General features: G+C 42.2%; 1 protein-coding gene across 1 annotated transcript in view; it reads left to right on the top strand.

The window, feature by feature from the left end:
* Positions 1-24,665, top strand: part of LOC121284675 (inactive dipeptidyl peptidase 10-like) — an 864,551-nt gene that overhangs the window by 53,252 nt on the left and 786,634 nt on the right. The gene's annotated exons all lie outside the window — the stretch shown is intronic.

The following is a 24,665-nucleotide window of genomic DNA, read 5'->3' on the forward strand; positions in this document are numbered from 1 at the left end:
GAGTATGTGCTAAGTAATATTTTGACATGTTTGCACAATAGAGATTGATACTACCACTCTCCTAGCCTTTAATTGGCAATAAAACTTGAAAAGCTGTTTCTTTCAGCCACTCAAACTTCAACAACTAGCATTTATACAATGCCTTTAATGTAATAAAGTGTCCCATGGTGCTTCACAGGAGCATAATTGCACCAAAAATGACAAATAGTTAAAGAAAGAGATGTTTGAGTGGGCATTCCCTATCGCAGATGGCTAAACCAGCAGGATTATTCCTTTGGTTGTTGTGCTGGGCTAGTAACCTAGTCATCATGAGTTCAAATGCAAGCATAGCAAGTTAGGAAATTAAAATTTAAGAAATTGGAATTTGTGGGCAGGCACAAGAATTAAGTGACTGTAAAACTATGAAATTGTTAATAAAAATCTAATGTCCCTCAGGGAAGGGAACCTGATAGTCATGTCTCGCCAAGTGCCACTTCAGTCCAAGTTCTTAATACAGTTCAGTTCTTAATACCCGAAGACCTAGCAACGTACTCAGTTGTAAAAACAGTCGGACAGGAAGGCAAGGCAATAAGTATGACCCTACCATCATCAACTGCACATGAAAAAAATCAGTAAAAATGGGGATATAAGGATACTGGTCCGAACTGGTCTTGGCTACCTTAAAATGGAACGGCAGTAAAAACTGGGAATAAGAGTACTGCTCCAAACTGTTCTTTCCCCCCGATTGGGCGAGAATAACTTAAAAAAGATAAAAAGCAAAAAGAAAACGAGTACATATCTTACAAAGAGATAAGTAATACATTTAGTAGGAAATAGAAGGCTTCAAGTTCTTGAAAAAGAATCAAATGATGGAAAAAAAATGAAGGACAAGCAGATTTATACTCGTGATGTTTAATTGCTAAACAAAAAATTGTTTTTAATGTTTTGTTTAGTTACATGAGGACATTATTAACAATAAATCCATCCTTGACATTTGAGTAGTCCTATTAATAGAATGTACTATTGTTTTTCGGTTAGTGTAAAAAAACCTGTAGCCTGTAAATTATCCTACACTTCATAATGAATAATAATACACCATCAAAACTACCATCTCAAATGGTCCAACTCTAGACTTGTTTTATCCATCACGCACTGGCACACAAAATGCGTCAGGGAGGCCATGAAGATCCACTTGGACCACACCGTCCCTCAATATAGTGGCCTTCTCATTAGTGACATTTGGCTGCCCTGACTCAAGAAACATATTACTATCAATTCTGTACAGTCAACAAATCAGCAGCAATATTGAATATTGTGATTGAAACTGGTTTCAAGGACTGCACTGTTATTACCCGAGGACGCAGAAGGTCCATTAGAAAAATCAATCATCAGCCCATCTGAGAACCAGAATCTGAAACTAACTGCAAGTCATCAAGCAGTCAGATGACTTAACCAGTTCCAGATCCAAAGCTCTCCTGAGAACTAACCTTTTGTTTCATTCATTCACAGGATGTGGGCTTCACTGGCTGGGCCAGCATTTATTGCCCATCCCTAGTTACCCTTGAGAGGGTGATAATGAGCTGCTTCTTGAACTGCTGCAGTCCATGTGGTGTGGATACACCCACAGTGCTGTTAGGAAGGAAGTTCTAGGATTTTGACCCAGCGACAGGGAAGAAACAGCAATATATTTCCAAGTCAGGATGATGAGTGACTTCGAGGGGAACTTTCAGTTGGTGGTATTCCCATCTATCTGCTGCCTTGTCCTTCCAGATGGTAGTGGCCATGGGTTTGGAAGGTGTTATTGAAGGAGCCTTGGTGAATTCCTGCAGTGCATCTTGTAGATGGTACACACTGCTGCTGCTGTGTGTCAGTGGTGGAGTGTTTGTGGATGTAGTGCCAATCAAGTGGCTGCTTTGTCCTGGACGGCATCAAGCTTCTTCAGTGTTGTGGGAGTTGCACTCCAGGCAAGTGGGGAGTATTCCATCACACTCCTGACTTGTGCCTTGTAGATGGTGGACAGGCTTTGGGGAGTCAGGAGGCGAGTTACTCATCGCATGATTCCTAGCCTCTGACCTGCTCTTGTAGCCATAGTATTTATGTAGCTAGTCCGGTTCAGTTTCTGGTCAATGGTAACCTCCAGAATGCTGAAAGTGGGGAATTCAGTGATGGTAATGCCATTGAACATCAAGGGGTGATGGTTGAATTCTCTCTTGTTGGAAATGGTCATTGCCTGACACTTGTCTGGTGCGAATGTTACTTGCCACTTGTCAGCCCAAGCCTGGATATTGTCCAGGTCTTGCTGCATTTGGACATGGACTGCTTCAGTATCTGATGAGTCACAAGTGGTGCTAAACATTTCGCAATCATCAGCAAACATCCCCACTTCTGACCTTATGATGGAAGGAAGGTCATTGATGAAACAGCTGAAGATGGTTGGGCTAAGAACACTACCCTGAGGAACTCCTGCAGTGATGTCCTGGAGCTGAGATGACTGACCTCCAACAACCACAACCATCTTCCTTTGTGCTAGGTATGACTCCAACCAGCAGAGAGTTTACCCCGTTTCCCATTAACTCCAGTTTTGCTAGGGCTCCTTGATGCCACATTTGATCAAATGTGGCTTTGATGTCAAGGGCAATCACTCTCGCCTCACCTTGGGAGTTCAGCTCTTTTGTCCATGTTTGAACCAAGGTTGTATTGAGGTCAGGAGCTGAGGGGCCTGGCGGAACCCAAACTGGGTGTCAGTGAGCAGGTTATTGCTAAGCAAGTGCAGCTTGATAGCACTGTTGATGATCCCTTCCATTACTTTACTGATGACCAGGAGTAGACTGATGGGGCGGTAATTGGCCATGTTGGATTTGTCCTGCTTTTTGTGTACAGGGCAATTTTCAACATAGTCGGGTAGATGCCAGTGTTGTAGATGTACTGGAACAGCTTGGCTAGGGGAGCAGCAAGTTCTAGAGCACAAGTCTTCACTACTATTGCCAGAATATTGTCAGTGCCCTAGCCTTTGCAGTATCCAGTGCCTTCAGCCATTTCTTGATATAACATGGAGTGAATCGAATTGGCTGAAGACTGGCATCTGTGATGCTAGGGACCTCCAGAGGCCGAGATGGATCATCTGCGCTTCTGGATGAAGATTGTTGCAAATGCTTCAGCCTTATCTTTTGTACTGATGTGCTGGGCTCCTCCATCATTGAGGATGGGGATATTTGTGGAGCCTCCTCCTCCAGTGAGTTCTTTAATTGTACACCATCGCTCATGGCTGGATGTGACAGAACTGCAGAGCTTAGAACTGATTCATTGGTTGTGGGATTATTTAGCCCTGTCTATCATTTGCTGCCTATGCTGTTTGGCACGTAGGTAGTCCCGTGTTATAGCTTCACCAGGTTGACACCTAATTTTTAGGTATGCTTGGTACTGCTCCTGGCACCTCCTCCTGCACTCTTCACTGAACCAGGGTTGATCACCTGGCTTGATGGTATATGCCGGGCCATGAGGTTACAGATTGCGTTCGAGTACAGTTATGCTGCTGCTGATGGCCCACAGTGCCTCATGGATGCCCAGTCTTGAGTTGTTAGATCTGTTCAAAATCTATCCCATTTAACAAGATGGTCGTGCCACATAACACTATGGAGAATTTGAAGTTCTTTCAACAGGTTTTCCTTTTCTTTGCGAAGCTCACTCACTTTGTCTTGAACTCTGTCATTTAGCAGAGTCTCCTTGAGTTTCCTCTGCTGTTCTTCCATTTCATTGCTAAGATGGTCTTCATTTCTTCAGGTTGCTGAATGCTTACACACTCCTGTTGCAGTCCTTGAGCTCTCCAGGCTCTTTCTGAAACACCTTGCCTTGTTCCTTTTTCAACTCAGGAACTCTCCCAGCTTCCTTCTGAAATCTCACTGGCCAATCAAGGTTAATTTCCTTCAACCAATTTAACTAAGAAGGCTTGGTCTTCTGCCTTATAATACCATCACCGGTAGCTGTGCTGATTGATGTCTATAATGAAGAGTTGCTCTGGTGATACATTTTACTTGGATTTCTTCACCAGTGTACATTTTCAACTTGGCACATGTTTGTTCCAAATTTAACTGTTGATCACCTTTATTTAAATATCTGAAAGTGTGTTCTCCTATTGCAGTGGTAGAAGCACCTGTGTCTACTTCCATTTCTAAGGGTTTACCATTCGCTTGCACTGTAACAAATATTGGCTCTATCTTTGCAACTTTCACGGTGAATAATGAATAAATGTCTGAATTGGTTGTTTCTGGTTCTTCTACACTATAGACTTCATTGGACTTTGTTTGCTGTTTGGAAGCCTGTTTATATCTCACTTTGCATTGTCTCATTATGTGTTCACTTCTGTGACAAAAATAACGTTCTACTTTTTTAATTTGCCCATTGCTAGAAGAGTCTGATTGTTTCTATATTGATGAAAGTTATTTTTTGATTTAGTTGCTAAGCTGCTTCCTCTAATTTTTCGGTTAGCCAGGGCTATTTCCCACTTCGCGGCAGAGTCCCTGCTTTTCGTGCCACTTTCAGCTGACTGCTCCTGCCCGGCTAGGAGAACAGCACCATTTTGCACCCCTTGAATTGCTTTTGAATCCCTTACAGTGCTTTCCATCGTCAGTGCTATTTTTAACGCTTTCTTAAAATCAAAATTCACTTCAGCCAGCAAACTTCGCTGAATAGTGTCTTCTTGCACACCACATACTAAATGATATCTCTGAGCATGTCATTCAGGGTTTCACTGAAATCACAATATTCTGTTAGTTGTTTTAATTTCATTATGCAGGTATCAATTGTCTCCACCGGGGCTCTATTCTGTGAATTGAACCCGAACCTCTGCATTGTGACTGAGGGCTTGAGTTGAAAATCTCCCTTAATGAGGTCTATTAATTCACTGAGGGCGGTCAAGCTTCAAATTAAACTGTAGGTCTTGCTCCTACAAATACTCAGGAAAATTGCTCTCCTCTTTTCCTCCCCATGGTTTTGTTTGCTTGAAAGAAGAATGCAAGATGTTCTATATATTGAGGCCAATCATCTGTGGCTAGCTCAAAAATTCTGCTAAACTGTGGCATTTTGGATGAGTATATCTTCTGTTATTTTTAACAAACTTAGATACTCACAATTGCTAGGTGAAATACAGCACCAAATCTGATTTATCCTCATCACTAGTTTGTTGTAGAATTGATCTTCAGACAACTTTTCTTAGTATAAACATTTAACTTTATTTACAAGAAGCAGCAGCAACTACACATGTGCATCAAACTCCATAACTAAAGAAGAACTCCCCTGCAGAGGTTCCCCACTTTGTTAACCCATTGGTTTACACAGGTCATGTGATATTACAACACAGGATTATTCTTAAAGCTACAGTCCACTACTTCTCAAAACTATGATCACTACAAAGAGTGATGTGTAGATGGCAGAGTGAGGGCAGAATGCATGGTACTATTTACCTTGCCTTCCCAGGAAAGCAATATAAGAAAAATTAATCAAAATTCCATTTTTCCCCCATGCAATAGAAGCATGTCATGCTCAATACAGGCATGTCATATAATGAACTTTCAGCCAATGCTTTTAGAAATTGGGCACAAGCAAGCAGTTAAGATGGCTGCCTCAAATTATGTGACTTTTGGCATTTGGACTCCAGGCAGTATCTAGTCTGCTTCGAATATCTAATTAGATACTGGCATTGGTGAGTGTACTTCACAGCCGTCTATTGAATTCACACATCTTATTTTTTAAGGATGGAGTTAAAGACTATAGAGTTTACAGAATGCCTGTCTCCATGTTTCATGCTAGGCAAAAGGGGAAATCAAAGCTCAATGGCCACTATCAATTTCTCATTGTATCATGATGGCCTCCCCTATCCAAACTAGACTGGATGGGCCTAAGAAGTGTTAACCCAGCAGTTCAGTTATTGCAACTGGTTTCAGGTACTGCACCTTTATTTCTCCAGGACCCAGCAGATTCATCAGACTCATCAGCCATCAGCAAGTCTGAGAAGCAGACTCTGAAAGTAGCTGCAAGTCATTAAGCATCCAAAGTACTTAGCCTGTTCCAGTTTCAAAGTTCACCTGAGAACCAACCTCCTAGGTAGCTGACTACAAGAAATCTCACAATCTGCAGTGAACCTTTCACTTTACAAGAAGCAAACTTCAACTTTAAGTCATCAAATCTATTCAATTAACCATAGGCCAAATGTGCACTATATTTATATCTAATTGTTGTGTGTGTGTGTGTTTGAGAGAGAGAGAGAGAGAGAGAAAGACTGAGTTTGTGACATTGTATTAATTCAGGTTACGCTTGTGAGAATAAATAATGCCCTATATTTTAAACTCACAAAATATTGCTACTGAATTGTTTAATTTGAATACACATTCCTAGGGTAAGAAAAGGCAACCTGTTTCATACAAAATATACTGATAATGGCAGTAAGAGAGCAAATACATTCTGTCTCTGACAGGTATAGCCATAAAATCATCTTATTCCATGTTACTGCTCTCATCATGAAAAACTTCAAACAAATTTCAACAAGACAGTTCAGTATTTTATACATAATAGGTATCTGTGGCACACCCATATCTAGTTTTGTTATCTGTCTCCCAACAAATGGAGTAGTGGCACATTTTGTCATATAATAGCTGCTAAGATGTTTCCGGTTTTCGTTATAACATATTAGGTCAGTTTATTCTTAATGTATAGAATTAAAGGAGATGGCTCTTCACTGTTGGTGAGAGAGAACATCCAAATGAAATATATATCATATTTGCCATGATGTAAGCAAAATAAAGATGTTTTAGAGCATGATTTACATATGTTTAATAAAGATACAGGAAAAAGTAGCTGATTATCTGTTTACAAAGTGAGCCTTAAAGGTAGCATATGTTATTGCTCAGGTAAAGGATGAATCAGATCATAGAGGTTAATCTTTAATTTGTTTGTCTAATGAAATATCTGTTTCCTATTAAGGGTATGTGGTATTCATTTTCCTGGATATTTTACAGGCTTACATTGAAAATCTGTATCCATTCCAATTAGATTGCCCTTCTGTGACTTCTTTAATTATTTCTGCCTTTCTGAAAAAAAACCTCATAAATATTTTATTGCACTAATCTATTTACTGACAGTTCCTATTCATGAATCAGTTCATCAGTTTAAAGGCTACTAGTTCGTTGATTTTTAAATGTCAAAATTTACCTCAAAATTATGTCATTGAAACAGGCAAGAAATGGCGGGTTTGCTTGTGTGCAGTAGTTAAATCCCCTGAAACTAATGTAAGATCAAGAACATGACATCCTGCCGCCACCTCCGGGGTTACTGCAAATGGAGATTGAAGACAAGTGGGAAACCCCTCAGATCTGTTGGATAGATTTTAAAGTAATTAAAATATCAATAAGACCTGGTTTAACTCTCACTTATGGATTTCCCAGCCAGGATACTTGTTCCATGACCTGTCAGGAACTTGCCGAGGTCACCAAACCGAGTGCACAGCCAGAAGAGCTTAGAGACAAAACCCATTATATTTAAATATTTACTAAATTGTATAATATTAATAATTGGGAATCAGTTAGCTTAGATGGTTAGAGTGTGGTGCAGAATGATGTCAACGGTGCAGGCTCAATCCCCATACTGGCTGTGGTAGTTCATGGAGGCCTCTCTCCTTGACTTGCGTGATGTCCCTCAATCAATTGTTTCTCTCCAATGGAGATAGATGTTTATGGTCCTTCCTGGACTATGACTAATCAAATTCTGGAGCAAAAATTACATCTGTTCAGTAAGTCTATCAGGAAAGTTGCTGATTAATGTTTAGGTATTAAACTGTGGTCACTCTGTGTGACCAGCCCTTACCATATTCATGCTGGTGTACAGACTATGGAGCTTGTTAAGTGCCTGTACATCATAAAGCGACCCAAATTTGGATAGTTCTGCAAATTTCAGAAGATGCCAAAGTCTGCCCAACTAGGATCAATTATCCTTTTATCCAACTAAAGGTAAGTAGATTTAATCAGTATAATTTCTGCACCATCAATATTAAACAGAGCTTCAATGATTTGAAAATCCAGTGATAGTGAACCTAAGTACTATAATTGTTTGTAGGAAAAGCATCTCACAAACTAGTCACAATCCGTTGTTTCTAAATTGACTCAATACAAATGAATGTACAAGCATAGAAGCTCCTCAGATCCAATTAAATGATAAATACACAATACTCGCAACCGGCCTCTGCTCCACCCTCATCTCTCCTTGAGCAATGGCCTGGTCTTGTTGCCTCCCTGTGAATCTTCCTTCTCTATTGGCATCAGGATTGCCAGTAAGGGCACGCCAGCCCAGGCCTGAAATCCCTTCCAGGAGTTAGGCGCTCTCACCTCTTACAATGAGAACAAGCGTGTTAGGAATATGAGCAGTGCAGTGTGTGGATCATCAGATGATGTAAAAATTGATGGACTTAATTGAGGAACTGGGTGTGTAAGGTCAGCATTTTAGGGCTGAGTGTGAGTGCTGTCTGCGTATATGAAGCGTATTGAAGAGACCATGTGAGATAATCTTCTGTATTGCTTTAAATGGCATTCCTTCGGGCCTTTCATGACATGACAGCTGAGGGGGTGAGACAATCATGGCTGCTAGCTCAGAATTGCAGGGTACTCACTTTGCGAAGACTCAAGAGGTCCTTGAAGGGCTTCCTGCACTGTATCCAGGTCCTGTTCATCTCCCTCTTGCTGCTGCCTTCCTCGGCTAAGTACGGACATGCTTTGCTATGCTGGCTAGCTTCCCCCTCCTATCCTCAGCATCTGCCTCTGTGCCCTTATCACCTCTCACATAACCTCCAGGGAGGTATTAATGAAATGTGATGCAGTCTTTCTCCATCTCACTCCCATTTCCTACACATGTCACTATCCAAATTAGTTCAGCAGCAATCTCACTGCAGCCACAGCAAAGACTGTCGGTGAGCCTTTAGATTTTATGCACTCATTCACACTCCCGATTCATCACCCCATCTGCTATCCCAGAGGCAGCTTCCTAATTGGATGTCTTCCAGAAGTTTGAACTGGGAGACCTCCTACTGGCACATCCAGGTTTCTGACGTGGGAATGACTGCCGCTGGTGCAAAAACTAATGCAGCAAGATTCCACCCCTTATTTCATTTTTCCCTTCATTGCTACACATTTAATTGCCAGATCAGGCAAACATATTCCACAAATAGCTGATTTGCACACTCCAGACTGAGCTTCCATTTCATCAGCTCTTACTTTGCTTACTTCAAACACCAACCTATTCCTGCACTTTTCAAATGATTGCTTTCACTTATCCAGCAACAAATCGATTGTAGTCATACCACAGTATTACCATTAATCACTCTCTGATCTGCAACAGCAGATGTGCTTGTGGAGCATACATCTCCCTCTAACCTACTTTAACACTTTTTCTTACTACAACCTCAAAAAAGTTCCCATATTAAGTCTATATAATTCTTTGGCACTTTTGACACCAGAATCTTTGCAATTTCCCTGATCGAGGAAGTAGCTTAATGTTAACAACTCTTTCTGCATTTTATTAAAGGTAATTTTAGTCATTTGGTAGTACAGAACTTGAGTATTGTTTAAAAAAAATGTTGAAGCTTTCATTCTTGCACTCATCAGGACACTTCACAAGTATATCAATATAAGGGGAAACAACTATTGGTTCTACATAAGAAGAGAGTGCTGATTGGTTGGCAAGTGGGCACTGATTGGTAGAAGTGTTGCCATGGAGAATGTACCAGTGATGGTAAATGACAGTTATCTGCTGAGTATTGTTTGAAGTTTAAACCCAGGCAGCTTGATTCTGATTGGTCAAGGCATTGCACTGAGGAATGAGTCTGAAAATGGCTGGCACTTATTTTATTAGCTGCACCTGTTGTTCAAATTTTTCAGGTACCTTGCTCTTTCAGGGTAACCTGAGGTAGACTGGGCAACAGGTAAGGCTATTTGTTTCACGCTGTTACTATGGAGTAGCAATGCGAGTGGTATTCGCCGTTGACAGGATGCTGCCATCAAGAAGGATGTTCCGCCTATTACACAAATAAGTAATATGGTATGTGAATTTCAGTGCCAGTGTGATGCTAGGTATGTAGGCTGTACGTCCCAAAGACTGGTGAATTATATCAAACCGCATGTCCCAGCTACTATTTGCAACAGGCAAGGTACACTACATACCCAACCAGCCCGTGCTTGCAAAACTGAAAACACAGTGTCCAACATTAAATGTGATTCTGTAATTGGACATTTGCTAAATAATGCACAGTGTGCTAAAAATTATGCTGACAACCAATTTAAGATTGTCATACGAACGTAATAACAAGGAGCAGGACTAGGCCATTTAGCCCCTCAAGCCTGCTCTGCCATTTAATAAGATCATGACTGATCTGATAGTAACCTCAAACCTGCATCCAGCCCACCTCCGACAACCTATCACCCCCTTGCTTACCAAGAATCTATCCACCTCTGCCTTAAAAATATTCAAAGACTCTGCTTCCACCACCTTTTCAGGAAGAGAGTTCCAAAGACTCACGACCCCCTGAGAGAAACAATTTCACCTCATCTCCATTTCAAATGGGCGACCCCTTATTTTTAAACAATGACCCCTAGTTCTAGTTTTTCCCACAAGGGGAAACATTCTCTCCACATCCACCCTGTCAAGATCTTTCAGAATCTTATATGTTTCAATCAACTTGCCTATTACCCTTCTAAAATCTAATGGGTACAAGCCTAGTCTGTCCAACCTTTCCTCATAAGACAACCTGCCCATCCCAGGTATTAGTTTGGTAAACCTTCTCTGAACTGCTTCCAATGAATTTATATCCTTTCTTAAATAAGGTGACCAATACTGTACACAGTGCTTCAGCTGTGGTCTCACTAGTGCTCTGTATAACCAAAGCATAACTTCCCTACTTTTCTATCCAACTCCATCTGCAGGTCAGAGTTCTGTAATCTCTCACCATTTAGATAATATGCTTCTCTTTTATTCTTCCTGCCAAAATGGACAATTTCACATTTTCCCATATTATACTCCATTTGCCAGATCCTTGACAACTCACTTATCCTATCTTTATCTTTTTGTAGGCTCCTAATGTCTTTTTTACAACTTACTTTCCTACCTATCAAAGTGTCATCAGCAAATTTGGTAACCATCCCATCTATCCCTTCATCCAACTCATTTACATCATTGTAAACAGTTTAGGTCTCAGCACTGATCCCTGTGGCACACCACTTGTTACATCTTGCCAACCCGGAGAAGACTTATTTATGCATACTCTCTGCTTCCTGTGAGCTAGCCAATCATCTATCCATGCCATTATGTTACCCCCATACTGTGAACTTTTATTTTGCACAATAACCTTGATGTGGCACTTTATTAAATGCTTTCCAGAAATCTAAGCACAGTACATCAACCAGTTCCTCTTTATCCACAGCACATGTTACTTCCTCAAAGAACTCCAGTAAGTTGGTTAGACATGATTTCCCTTTCACAAAACTATGTTGACTCTGTTTGATTACCTTGAACTTATGTAAGTGCCCTGCTACAGCTTCTTTCATAATAGCTTCTAATATTTTCCCTATAACAGCCTTCACTTTTTGAATAACAGAGTTACATTTGCTATCTTCCAATCTAATGGGACCTTCCCTGAATCTAGGTAGTTTTGGGAAAATTAAAACCAACACATGAATTATCTCACTAGCCACTTCTTCTGAGACCCTAGGATGAGGTCCATCAGGACCTGGGCACTTGTCAGCCTTCAGCTCCAACAATTTACTCAGTACAACTTCTCTGGTGATTGTAATTTTCTTGAGTTCCTCCCCACCTTCCATTTCCTGATTTACCACTGCCTCTGGGGTATTACTTGTATCCTCTATAGTAAAGACTGATGCAAAATATCCGTTCAATTCATCTGCCATTTTCTTGTTTTCCATTATCAGTTCTCCAGACTCATTTTCTATAGGACTGACGCTCTCTTTGCTAACTTGTTTATTTTTTTAATTATTTATAGAACACTTACAATCTGTTTTTATATTCCTGGCTAGCTTTCTCTTGAATTCTTTAACCTAATTTGCCACTTCATTTTAGTCAGCTCTGCTTTCATGCCCTCATAATTAACCTTGAAGTTTAAAAACATAGTCTTGGACCCACTCCTCTCTCCCTCAAATTGAATGTAAAAATTCAATAATATTTTGGTCACTGCTACCTAGGGATGCCTTCATGAGATCATTAATTAATCCCATCTTGTTGCACAAACCAGGTCTAGTACAGCCAGCTCTCCAGTATGTGCTATTCTAGAAACTATCCCGGAAACATTCTATGAACTCCTCCTCCAGGCTACCTTTGATCATCTGACATTTCCAGTCTCTATGCAGATTAAAATCTCCCATGATTATCATTGTGCCATTCTGACAAGCTCCCATTACTTCTTCTTTTATGCTCCATCCTACCATGCGGTTATTATCAGGGGGCCTGCACACAACTCCCACAAGTGACTTCTTGACTTTACCATTTCTCATCTCTACGTAAACCATTTCCACACCCTGGTTTCCTGAACTTAGGTCATCCCTCTCTATTGTGCTAATACCATCATTAAATAATCGAGCCACCCCTTCACCTTTTCCACACTTCATGTCCTTCCCAAAAGTCTTATACCTTTTAATATTGAGGTCCTAATTTCATGTCCTCCTGCAGTCATGTCTCTGTGATAGCTATTAATTTGTACTTATTTATTTCTATGTGCACTCTCAGCTCCTCTTTTGTTTTGAATGATTCATGTATTCAGATACAGAGCCTTTAGTTTGTTCCTTACATTCTTTTTATAACCTCTGGTCTGTTCTGTTGATTTACTGTTAGATTTGTACCCTCTATCCTTTCCTGTCTCAGCCTGTTTTTCATTTCCCGTAATAATACCTTTCACTTTTGCCTTGTCTGTACTCTTTGATTTACCATATCTTCCCAAATTTGTACCCTTGTCGCCACTACTTAGTTTAATACCCTCTCTACTTCCCTAGTTATGTAACTCACAAGAACACTGGTCCCAGCATAGTTCAAGTGTAGACCATTCCAACGGTACAGATCCCACTTGCCCCAGAATTGATGCCACTGCCCTACGAACTGGAATCAACTTCTCCCACAACAGGCTTTGAGCCACGCATTCATCTCCCTAATCTGATTTGTCCTATGCCAATTTGCATGTGGATCAGTTAATAATCCAGAGATTATGACCTTTGAGATTCTGTTTCTTAATTTGGTGCCAAGCTCCTCATTCTGACTATGCAGAACCTCCTTCTTTGCCCTGCCTATGTTATTGGCATCAACATGGACTACGATGACTAGGTCATCCCCCTTCCATGGCATGTTTCTCTCCAGCTCCGAGCAGATGTCGTGAACCCTGGCACTGGGCAGGCAACACAGCCACCTGGACTCATGCTCTTTGCTGCAGAGAAAGGTGTCAATCCCTCTGACTATACTGCCCCTACTACCACTACATTCCTTGTAACTCCCCCCGCTTGAATGGCTTCCTGTACCACAGTGCCATGGCCAGTTAGCTCATCCACCCTGCAGCCTACACTCTCACCCAAACAAGCTGAAAGAACCTCAAACCTGTTGGACAATTGCAAGGGTTGAGGCTCCTGCTCTCCTGTTGTCTGGGTCCCTTACCTGTCTCACTTGCAGTCACACCCTCCTGTCCCTAACCACTGTCCAAATCAGAAGACCCTATCCTAAGGGGTGTGACCACCTCCTGGAATAAAGTGTCCAAGTAACTTTCCCCCTCCCTCGACTCCAGCTAAGTAACTCAGAGCTGAAGGTCCTGTAGCCACAAACACTTACTGCAAATGTGTTTGCCCTGGATCACACCGGTATCCAGAAGCCCCCACATTCTGCAATCGCAGCACATCACCTGCCCTCTCCAATATGTATTAATTAATTAATGATTGCTAATGAATTAGAATTTATAAAGCCTACACCTCCTAATAAGTTTTGGCACTGCCAGTGAACTTTACAATACCGGTAAAACAATTCAGTATTTACAGTATTGATTAAACTAATAATACCAGTTACTGGTTTACCTGCTCCTCCTGATGCAAATTGGAAATCAAATACTGGAGGCAGAAAGGAGTAGAAGAAAAAGCACCTCCTTCCCACCCTTCAGAGAAGGTTTACCAGACTAATGCCTGGAATGGGTGGACTGTCTCATGAGGAAAGGTTGATCAGACCAGGCTTGTACCCGCTGGAGTTTAGACGAATAAGAGGCGATTTGATTGAAACCATTAAGACCCTGAAGGGTCTTGGCAGGGTGGATGTGGAGAGGATGTTTCCTCTTGTGGGAGAATCTGGAATTAGGGGTCACTGTTTAAAAGTAAGGGGTCGCCCATTTAAAACAGAGATGAGGTGAAATTATTTCTCTGGGGACCGTGAGTCTTTGGAACACTCATCATCAAAGGTGGTGGAAGCAGAGTCTTTCAATATTTTTAAGGCAGAGGTGGATAGATTCTTGGTAAGCAAGGGGGTGATAGGTTATTGGGGGTAGGTGGGATGCAGATTTCAGGTTACTATCATGTCAGCCATAGTCGTTTTAAATGGCAGAGCAGGCTTGAGGGGATGAATGGCCTACTCCTGGTCTTTGTTCGTATATCCGTATGTTCACTGAACTCCCCACTCAGCACACTTTACTTCTTGCCAGTAAGCCTTACCTAAAGCACCCCTTTCCCCCTAAGCACCAAATTTCCACTTTGAGCCAAATGCCCAAATATACTCACTTGGTCTCAGCCTCACTCAGGCTGAAGTCTCGCCTCACTGACCACGCGCCTCTTACTCAGTCAGTCAGATTCACAGTGTGGTGCAGTTGCTTGAACTGGAAACTACATATCTTAATACACAGGGCCCTGTTCTTTGCCGACAAAAGGACCGTGTACGCACATTGTGCCTGTTTCAGCTAAATAAAATAAATGACGGCTATTTTCAGATTTGTTCCTCAGGGTAATGCTTTGACCAATCAGAGTTAAACTGTCTGGTTTAAATTTCAAACAAAGCTTGGCAGTTAACCGTCATTCACCATCACTGGTGCATTTTCCATGGCAATGCCTCTACCAATCAGAGTCTACTTGCTAATCAATCAGCACTCTCTCTTCACACAGTATAAATTGTTGTTTTCTCCTTATTTTGGCTTATATTGGTATTCTTGTGAAATTTCCTGATGCGTGCAAGATGAAAAGTTTCAAAAAGGTAATTTTTACAAATCCCACCCCTGCCCCCCTGCACCCCTGCCACTGAGTTTTTCTCCCTTTTCTAATTGCACCACATCCTCCACGGTAAACGTCATGATGGCAGCATAACACTCAGCTCCAACTGCCAATTCAATTTCTTCCCTTAATCTTGCTCCTCCTCCACATTTGAACATTTGAATCTTTTCCACCCTTCCCGCACGATACTCTTTATTTACTCAACCATTCACTAAACCTTATTGTGTCTTCCTCACCAATTTCTCTATCTTCCTATCCCTTTGTCCTTACACTGAGAAACTTCTCATACTCAGTGATTTCAAAATCTGCCTGACTTTTCCCTCGCACATCACAGCTAATTTTGTTCCCTTCCTTGTATCCACCAACCTCAATCACTCCATTAACCCCTGTACTCCCATACAGAACAATCTCCATGACTATGTCATTGAATGTGGCCTCAAGACCTTTAAGGTTTCTCTCTAATAGCATTTATATCTCTGTTTCTCCTCTATAATCCCTTGCCTGCCCTTTTCTAACACCTCTATCATTTTCTTTTCTTTCTGAAGAACCCTTGCACACATAACCTCTCACACACTACCTTCTCTCAACACTGGCCATTTTCTCAGAATTCTTGATCCCTGCTTTTTTGCTGGAGGCTACTGCTTCAGCCAGCTTGCCTTTAATCTGCAGAACTCCGTCCCTCAGTATTACCTTCTTCATACCATTTCTACCTTCCTGGAGCTCTAGCCTGAGGGGGATCGCAGTGCAAATCTACCGCTAGTTTCTTGGGAAATCCTTGTACAGAAATTCCCCCAACCGCATCATCATTTTCTTGGGAACCTAAGGAAATCCCAAGTCAAAGGAAAGGCACCATGATCCAGAAAAATGGGTCTATTTCCCATGTTTCTTGATATTTGCTTTCAGGGAATAAAGCAAAGCCAAGAAAAATCAGCTCTCTGATTAGACATTAAGCTCTAATTTAGAACCAACTAAAGCTGTAATATAAAGAGAAAAACATTTGGAGGACATTAAATTTCTGAAGAGTACATTGAAAAATATATTTTATTCTACTAACTTAGAAAATTAAATGTTCTCCTGATGTTGAAATAAAAGCAGAAAGAACCACATTGTTATGGCTCTTATTCACACTGTACTTTGTTGGCTGTTTTCATTGTTTTCCAATAACATGAGTTTAGTTTAGGGGCTTTGTTCAATTGGCTTATGTGCATCGATAGACATGATGATTAAATCTGTTGAAAAAAGCTTAGAGACTTGAACTTTGATCCTCAAAGAAGTCACCCATTGGAGAAACAAGATCTAATTGTGATGTATGGAGTGGTCAAGGGCTTTGTCTAAGATGTTAAAAATGAGAATAATAAACCTATTACATCTTAATAATCTCACATCTGTGAAATGGATGAATACCACATACTGTAGCAAATCTCCTTAAGTAACTGAATTTTTATTGATTTGTTCAATGATTCCACTAGTTCAATGATACTGTATGAGAGGTATAAGCTAAATTATCCTTTTTTAATTCTGAATTTAACAAAACTGAAGTCAAATTAATGTAAAACATAAACATTAAGTGAATAGTTATTTTCCCATATATTATACATGGTCACAATCTATGTGTGCTGATGTGTTTGTGTTTCTGCTCACCTCAGCATTCCTTCAAGGTATGTTCAATGTTAACAAAAAATGAGTAAGATGAAAAACATCACATTATTCAAATATACCTAAAGTACAATATTTCATTATTCATTTTATTTATTTATTCCTACAGTTTCTCACCTTTGGTAATTGTCAGTAAAATAACATGGATTAAATAATTTGCAATCCTTATAGATGATGAATTTATAACAGAGATTGTATTCTTCAAAAGGAAATAAATCATTGAAAGGACATCAGTGAGGTGAACAATTTGTTCAAAAGATTCGCTTACTATTTTCTAGTCTATTAAAATGTAAATTTTGTTGGTGCTTATCCTAAGTTTTGGAACATTTTGGTTCAAAGTGCTTGGCGGCATTTTCCTTCCCACACAAAGAAAAGTTGATTTTATTTCTCATTAGAAATTACAAAGTCATTTTGATAGAGCCATACAAAATTAAGAATTGATAAAACAAACAAAAACAACTTGCATTTATGTAGCATTTGTACAGCAGTTCACAAAATCAAACTAAAATCAATGTCAAACCAAAGAGAGATATTAGGAAGGATGACTAAAAGCTTAGTTAAAGGGGTGGGTTAATGGAGAGGGAGAGAAGGAGGTGGAGAAGTAAAGAGATTTGTGGAACGAATTCCAGAATTCCTAGATGGCTGAAGGCGTGGATACTCAGGTGAAGTGAAAGGGGTGAGGTTGAGCAAGTGAACACAGTTGAACGTTCACGGATCTCTTGGGGAAAGGGAGCTGTAGGACTGAAGAGATTGCAGATATAGTGAGGGTGAGGTCATGAACAGATTTAAAAACAAGATTGAGAATTTTGGTACAAAAAGCAACATATTGTATATGCTGGGAATCTGAAATAAAGCAAAAAATGTTGGAAATCCTTAGCAGATCTGGCAGCATTAATGTTTCGGGTGAATGACCTTCCATCAGAACTCTGTTTCTCTCACTAAGATGCTGCCAGACCTGCTGAACACTTGAAACATTTTCTATTTTTATGTGAGAATTTTGGATTTGATGGAACAGCATAGATATAAATAAGCTTTCCAGTTACTGAGTGGTCCAGAATGAGGGTACATAGATATAAGATTAAAAAAAAGATTTAAGACAGAACACAAGAGAAACCTTTTTACTCAGAGGGCATTGAGGCTGTGGAATATTGGTAATTGAAGCAGAGACTTGTCAACTTTAAAGAATAGGTTAGATAGCTTGTTGAAGGAAAGGTGGATAAAGAATATGGGAACAGGGTAGGTGGATGGGCTTAGGATTACTGCACCGATGGAGCAAAAATACCAACAGATGAAAGACAAAAAACAGAATTACCTGGAAAAACTCAGCGGGTCTGGCAGCATCGGTGGAGAAGAAAAGAATTGACGTTTTGAATCCTCATGGCCCTTCAACAGAACTGAGTGAATCTTAGGAAAGGGGTGAAATATAAGCTGGTTTAAGGTGGGGGAGGGGGGTGGAGAGAATTGGGGGTTGTAGGGACAAGCAAGCAGTGATAGGAGCAGATAATCAAAAGATGTCACAGACAAAAGAACAAAAGAACACATAGGCGTTGAAGGTGGTGATATTATCTAAACAAATGTGCTAATTAAGAATGGATGGTAGGGCACTCAAGGTACAGCTCTAGTGGGGGTGGGGTGGAAAGGCTAGCAGGGCATAAAAGATTTAAAAATAATGGAAATAGGTGGGAAAAGAAAAATCTATATAAATTATTGGAAAAAACAAAAGGAAGGGGGAAGAAACAGAAAGGGGGTGGGGATGGAGGAGGAAGTTCAAGATCTAAAGTTGTTGAATTCAATATTCAGTCCGGAAGGCTGTAAAGTGCCTAGTCGGAAGATGAGGTGCTGTTCCTCCAGTTTGTGTTGGGCTTCACTGGAACAATGCAGCAAGCCAAGAACAGACATGTGGGCAAGAGAGCAGGGTGGAGTGTTAAAATGACAAGCGACAGGGAGGTTTGGGTCATTCTTGCAGACAGACCGCAGGTGTTCTGCAAAGCGGTTGCCCAGTTTACGTTTGGTCTCTCCAATGTAGAGGAGACCGCATTGGGAGCAACGAATGCAGTAGACTAAGTTGGGGGAAATGCAAGTGAAATGCTGCTTCACTTGAAAGGAGTGTTTGGGCCCTTGGACGGTGAGGAGAGAGGATATGAAGGGGCAGGTGTTGCATCTTCTGCGTGGGCATGGGGAGGTGCCATAGGTGGGGATTGAGGAGTAGGGGGTGATGGAGGAGTGGACCAGGGTGTCCCGGAGGGAACGATCCCTATGGAATGCCGCCGGGTTGGGGTGAAGGGAAGATGTGTTTTGTGGTGGCATCATGCTGGAGTTGGCGGAACTGGAGGAGGATGATCCTTTGAATGTGGAGGCTGGTGGGGTAATAAGTGAGGACAACTGGGACCCTATCATGTTTCTAGGAGGGAGGAGAAGGCGTGAGGGCGGACGCGCGGGAGATGGGCCGGACACGGTTGAGGGCCCTGTCAACGACCGTGGGTGGAAAACCTCGGTTAAGGAAGAAGGAGGACATGTCAGAGGAACAGTTTTTGAAGGTAACATCATCGGAACAGATGCGACGGAGGTGAAGGAACTGAGAGAATGGGATGGAGTCCTTACAGGAAGCGGGGTGTGAGGAGCTGTAGTCGAGATAGCTGTGAGAGTCGGTGGGCTTGTAATGGATATTGGTGGACAGTCTATCACCAGAGATTGAGACAGAGAGGTCAAGGAAGGGAAGGGAAGTGTCAGAGATGGGCCATGTGAAAATGATGGAGGGGTGGAGATTGGAAGCAAAATTAATAAATTTTTCCAAGTCCCAACGAGAGCATGAAGCAGCACCAAAGTAATCATCGATGTACCGGAGAAAGAGTTGTGGAAGGGGGCCGGAGTAGCACTGGAACAAGGAATGTTCCACATACCCCATAAAGAGACAGGCATAGCTGGGGCCCATGCGGGTACCCATAGCCACACCTTTTATTTGGAGGAAGTGAGAGGAGTTGAAGGAGAAATTGTTCCGTGTGAGAACAAGTTCAGCCAGACGGAGGAGAGTAGTGATGGATGGGGATTGTTCGGGCCTCTGTTCGAGGAAGAAGCTAAGGGCCCTCAGACCATCCTGATGGGGATGGAGGTGTAGAGGGATTGGACATCCATGGTGAAGAGGAAGCGGTTGGGACCAGGGAACAGGAAATTGTTGATGTGACGTAAGGTGTCAGAGGAATCACGGATGTAGTTGGGAAGGGACTGGACAAGGGGAGAGAGATAGGAGTCAAGATAACGAGAAGTGAGTTCCGTGAAGCTGTAGCAAGCTGACACGATCGGTCAACCGGGACAGTTCTGTTTGTGGATTTTGGGTAGGAGGTAGAAGCGGGCCGTCCGAGGTTGGGCGACTATCAGGTTGGAAGCTGTGGGAGGAAGATCTCCAGAGGAGATGAGGTCAGTGACAGTCCTGGAAACAATGGCTTGATGTTCAGTGGTGGGGTCAAGGTCCAGGGAGAGGTAGGAGGAAGTGTCTGCGAGTTGACTCTCAGCCTCCGCGAGGTAGAAGTCAGTGTGCCAGACAACAACAGCACCACCCTTGTCAGCGGGTTTGATGACAATGTTGGGGTTGGACCTGAGAGAACGGAGTGCAGTAAGTTCAGAGAGAGACAGATTAGAATGGGTGAGAGGAGCAGAGAAATTGAGACGACTAATGTCGCGCCGACAGTTCTCAATGAAAAGATCAAGAGAAGGTAAGAATCCAGAGGGAGGGTTCCAGGTGGAGGGAGAATATTGGAGGTGGGTAAAAGGATCCGTTGAAAGGGGAGAGGACTCCTGCCCAAAGAAGTGAGCAAGGAGACGAAGATGGTGGAAGAAGAGTTCAGCATCGTGCCGAGCCCGAAATTCATTGAGATGAGGGCGTAAGGGTATGAAACTAAATCCTTTGCTGAACACTGAACATTCAGCATCGGAGAGGGGAAGGTCAGGGAGATTCTTACCTTCTTCAACAACTTTAGATCTTGAACTCCCTCCTCCATCCCCACCCCCTTTCTGTTTCTTCCCCCTTCCTTTTGTTTTTTCCAATAATTTATATAGATTTTTCTTTTCCCACCTATTTCCATTATTTTTAAATCTTTTATGCCCTGCTAGCCTTTCCATCCCACCCCCACTAGAGCTGTACCTTGAGTGCCCTACCATCCATTCTTAATTAGCACATTTGTTTAGATAATATCACCACCTTCAACGCCTATGTGTTCTTTTGTTCTTTTGTCTGTGACATCTTTTGATTATCTGCTCCTATCACTGCTTGCTTGTCCCTACAACCACACCACCACCCCCCCACTTCTCTCCACCCCTTCCCCCCACCTTAAACCAGCTTATATTTCACCCCTTTCCTAAGATTCACTCAGTTCTGTTGAAGGGTCATAAGGACTTGAAACATCAACTCTTTTCTTCTCCGCCGATGCTGCCAGACCTGCTGAGTTTTTCCAGGTAATTCTGTTTGTGTTTGGATTTCCAGCATCCGCAGTTTTTTGTTTTTACTAGCAGATGAAAAAGTGTATATAGATTATATGGATTCAATGTCAGAAAGAAATTTGTATTTCAGTAAATCCTAGTTGAATGTGTTTTTTTCATACATATTTTTATTCAGTGCTGTTTTTATACCATTTAGCTTTAAATTAAAGTATTTGAGTTAATTTTAGTGCTTCAAATTCCTAATAATACATGTATTAATAATACAGAATTTACCACTAGGTATTTGCTGCAGAAAAGCATGGATAAAACAATGTGGTTTTCAAGCAATCTGTATTGTTTTTATATGAGAAGGATTTAATATTTAACTCGCAGAGACCAGCCAAACACTTGCGGTCAAATTAGTATCATTATTGCAACAGTACTTCATTAAATACCATATTTCTAGATACTTTCACCAAATACCTTATCAGAATTAAAACTTTAATTCTGGAAAAAGTTTCACAAAGCTCTCCATGTGTAAAAACAGGAATATAAATAACATTTTGTCAGGACTTTGGTCTGTGACTTGCTTATAATCATAGAACATGAGAGAATATTTTGGAACTGTTTTTTCGTGAGTTGAAATTTGGTGGAGTCAATACTATTCAAGGAATAAATACTCAATTACCTTGAAATTTGCCTTTTTTAATAATTTCAGCATCCATCATCAAAGAAAACAGCTTCCTAACTACCAATCTTATTCTATGACAAAGTCCTTGATAAGGATTCAGGTTTTGTAGCAACATCCTGTTCTTTCTTGGTTTGTGTTGTGGCATGCCCCATGGAGATAGACTGTGTTGAAATTCTGAAAGACATAGACTGTTATCATCTTTATTACCTGTAGAATCAATACTGTTGTACACTTTTAATTCACCTGACCGATTTTCTACGACTTTTTCATTTTCATCTATTGATCTTAATTTTTAGCACAAAGAATAGCTTTTGAATAATAAGTTGTATCAAATAATTGTCTGCACCATTTTTCGAGACTTAATTAATTCCATTACATCATTCACCCCTCCTATGCCACCCCACCCATGCCAATCCCCTCATGCTATCCCCATCCCATTCCTTCCATCTCTCCCCAGCCACCTTCTTCCCGCTTTTGCCGCCCCCTCCCATCCATCAATCTCATCATAAGCGCATGGAAATAAACTCTCCAGCAAGGGTAGTTTTGTTGCTAGTGTCACAAGCACATGAAAAGTATTTCCTCAAAGTGTTTGTGAGCCAATAATTTGCGAGTGCTTGTTTGTAGCCCCCTTTGAACTTGAGTGGTTCCATTTAAAAATAACTTGCAACAAAGCTTTGGGGCGGAATTTTCCCAAATTTGTACAAATTAAGGTAGTGGGCAGCAAAGTGGCATCCTACCCGTCGAAGGCGATGGCAGGTATTCATGCCGTGCCATCCAAAGCCCGCCACATTATTTACGCATTCCCAGGAAACACGATGTTGCATCACACCAGCTGCCATGTTTAAAAGGCAGCCGCCAGCACACCACTCTTTACTAGCAACTGACCACCTCTGCCCGGGAGGCATGGCCAGCAAAGGAAAAAAGACCACAGCCCCCTCGTTTAATGATGGGACCCTTGAGCGACTGCTGGATGCTGTGGTGCCCGTTGGGATATCCTGTACCCCGCCCTGGCTGCAGGATTGGCAGCAACATGTGCCACAAGAAGATGAATGATCTCCTCCGTTCCGTGAGGGTAAGTCACTCTTTTCATCACTCTCAACTCACACACTCACAAATACACCACACATCCACAGGGCCTTCATTCACTGTCAGTTCAAGGGACATCACCATTCACTCCCTCACAAACACCTTCATTGTCCTCAGCCCATCCTTGGGAACACTCACCACCCACACTGGCCAGGCAGGGGTCCTGATACACTTTTGCCATCTCTATCCAAGCATGACAAGTTGGCACACAACAAGAGAGAGGTCGCAGACCGGTGATGGAATGCCTGAATTCTAGGTCCTCATGGACTTTGAAAAGAGCAATCCAGTTGGCTGGTGATGAACTGGACCAGTCCTGTGCTGACAATGAGGTCGGCGGTGCTCTGCTAAGTGAGGATCCAGCAGTGCAACATCCATCAGACAACCATGAGTGATGTGCCCTCTTTCACAGGTCACTGCCATGTACTAATTATCTCCCCTTGCTTTTGCAAGCACATCTGCCAAACAACCGATAGAGTCCATGACACAGGGCCTCCAATCAAGCCCCAAAGAAACCTCCAAAGGGGAATCTGAGCACCCTCCCTGAAGTCCCATCACAGCGCTCACCCAAACCCTCCACCAGCACAGAGACACACACCTCGGTGAGACCTAGCTTTGGAGTAAACATGGGATCACAATCTGGTGAGCATATCACACTGTCTGACCTACAGCAGGCGGTAGCAAGGACTTCCCAAGTCCCCGGCACTCGGAGAACTGCTGGAGGCCAGAAGTTTGCTGAGCTCAAGTCAGATGATGAGCCTCTGGACTCGATCATATCACAGTTGCTGGAGCTGTAAAGGCAAGCTCGGGAACATCAGGAAGGGATGTCCGCTGCACTGCTCAGATTGCAAGGCATGATAGAGGAATCCATATTCAGACTGAGGTGATAGCCCTGGCATGCCAAAGCACAGAGGTCAACACTGGTAGGGGCGCAGCTGCCATGGAGACCTTGATCCAGGGTGTCGCTCCTGCATTGCTGTGTGGGCTCAACTCCATCGCTGACACCATAGTTGGCCTCCAACAGTGTTCATGAGAGAGAGCTGTGGGGCAGTTTGGTCTCACTCAGGCTACCCCTTCCCCTGAAGGAGTCAACCAGGGGCCTGCGGACACCCATAGGGAGGAGGATCAGCAGGTGCACACTGCGGGTCCATCCATGCAGGTGACTCCAGGAGTGATGGGCCCATCTGACTCCCTTCTTCCTGTGACCTCAGCAGCTCCGACTTCACAGGCTGAAGAGGGTGCCACTGCCATGCAGCAGGGCCCCGAAAGCAGTCTGGGGCCTTCCAAGCCTCGGTCCTCCAGAGGTGGGGGACAAATGTCATCACAAGCAGGGCGTAGTAGTCAGCAGGCTGCCTCCACCTCCACTGTAGATGTCCAGGGAACAGCAAGGCAAATGTAGCGGCAGGGTTAGGAAAATTAAGGAGAATTATTGTAACTCTTTCGAGTACAAACACGTTTCCATCTGTTCCTATTCAGATGAAGTTGCATTGTTTCATAGTTAGCTATTGTGAGATTTGAACTCTTGATCTTGGGGTTACAAGCCCAGTACCATAACCACTTGGGTATTTAGGCCAAGC

Source organism: Carcharodon carcharias, chromosome 12 (assembly GCF_017639515.1).
Source record: "Carcharodon carcharias isolate sCarCar2 chromosome 12, sCarCar2.pri, whole genome shotgun sequence".
Lineage (NCBI taxonomy): Eukaryota > Metazoa > Chordata > Chondrichthyes > Lamniformes > Lamnidae > Carcharodon > Carcharodon carcharias.